Source organism: Triticum aestivum, chromosome 3B, assembly GCF_018294505.1.
Source record: "Triticum aestivum cultivar Chinese Spring chromosome 3B, IWGSC CS RefSeq v2.1, whole genome shotgun sequence".
NCBI classification, from domain to species: domain Eukaryota; kingdom Viridiplantae; phylum Streptophyta; class Magnoliopsida; order Poales; family Poaceae; genus Triticum; species Triticum aestivum.
The window spans coordinates 296286670-296288537 of NC_057801.1; the positions used below are offsets into that span (position 1 = coordinate 296286670).

At 44.1% G+C, this 1868-nt stretch overlaps 1 non-coding gene across 1 annotated transcript; it reads left to right on the forward strand.

Moving 5' to 3' along the window:
* The first annotated feature begins 1079 nt into the window (after nt 1-1079).
* LOC123073020 (small nucleolar RNA R71) lies at nt 1080-1183 on the forward strand. Its single transcript, XR_006435548.1, has one exon. It is a non-coding gene; the product is annotated as a small nucleolar RNA R71 (small nucleolar RNA).
* Nucleotides 1184-1868: the final 685 nt, after the last annotated feature.

Below are 1868 nucleotides of genomic sequence, written 5' to 3' on the forward strand. Positions count from 1 at the left end.
ACCGGGCTTTGATCATGTAGCACTCGCTCGATCACCTCACCAACTGCAGCTCCTCTCCTTTCCTTCCTTATGGATGCTCCAGCTTCACTCTTCTTCGTGTGTTCCCCATTGCTTCTCCTCATCGCCATGCTTTGAGTCCACCAGGATCCCATGGGATGTCATCTTGAACTTGGTCAGCCCACAATGAATGGTACACAAGCGTAAACCTGAAAGAACACTCAACAAACAAGCCAATACAAGTGATAGGGACAATGCCCTCTAAGTCATCAATAAAGTATCCTATCACATAAGCATATCTAAGCATATGACAAATAGATATCATCAATAGACCGCATGTTGCATAGGCAATATCCATGATATGGCATATCTTGTCAAGAAGGCTGAGATCATACCTGAGATAGTTAGGAAGAACCTTCAGGACTACCTCAATTGAAGATACCAAGTGAGGTGTGGTAGTAGAAATTTCCACCAGATTCATGTCAACAAGTGAAATAGAGCTTGACTCCTTGACATCTGAATCCACCTCACCATAATCAACCATGAAGCTCTCCATCTCAGGCTCAAGTGTTGAGGAAGCAATGCGGCTAACATCATCGAAGGTGAACTTCTCCATATCTGGCTCTAGCAGCACATGATCAATATCAACTAAAGCTGACTCCTCAATATAAAAAACAACTAACTGCAACTCTGTCTCATCCATGGAAGAATCATCACAATGCAAAACCGAATCTCCAAAACTAGTATCCATATGATCTGTAGCGTGTGTGTCAACTAGAATGGTGTCATCATCGTCAAATATAATCCATGCAAGCTCAACCTTGCCACACTGAGATAGAGGCTCGGGCTTTTGTGTAAGAATTGGTGGTTGAGGTGTAGTGATTTGTTGCAAGCAAACCAATGAATCAGACGTGGGCTTCTTATTGTACCACTGAAGTTGGTGGAAAGCTATGCTCTCAATCAGCAGAAAAGCTTCATCAAGTGTCTCGTTTGTAATAGCTCCGCCCGCTGCCATATCGACGTAAGCTCGAGTGTCCCAAGTCAATCCTCCATAGAATATCTGCAGCTCTAACCATCTCTCGAGCCCGTGGTTAGGACATCTCATGTATAAAGCCTTGTATCTCTTCCAAGCATCATACAAGCTCTCGCGTTCATGCTGAACGAAGCTGAATATCTCATCTCGAATTGCGGACTGCTTGTGTAGTGGGATATATTTATCCAAGAAAGCTCGCGATATCTCATTCCAACTGTATGACCTTGATGGCAAGGATCGATACCAAGCACGAGCATCATCATGGAGGGAGAATGAGAACATCATGCACTTGATAGCATCTTGAGGAACTCCATGGTACTTGACTGTACCTGAATACTCCATGACTCGGTATAAGTGCTCGTAGGGATCCTCAGTGGGCAGTCCTCCAAACTGTTGTTGTTGAACCAAAGCAATAAGACCAGGCTTCATCTCAAAATTCTCTGCCTGAATAGTTGGCCAAACCGGTCCTGTGATATAGCATTGACTACTTGGCATCCAAAGATCACGAAGCAATGCCATATCTTAACCAAGTGTAACTATAGAACAACCAGCAAAGGTTTATGATTCCCTACACACACTCATAAACAGTAAACACTAGTCAGAAGGTTAGTATCCTAATAAGCCGAAGCAACAATGGGGGAAAGTAGAGGAAAAACACTGAAGATGAAATACACGACGAATTGAACAAGGAACTAAAGTAAATCTAGTCTATAGGCTAACACAATCGCTCGACGCTAGTCCCCGGCAACGGCGCCAAAATGATCAATTGTAAGTACAGCGGGGTTTTACGCCCAAACTGCGAGTGTCGTGTTCTCCACAGGGACTAGGCGATCAGCGG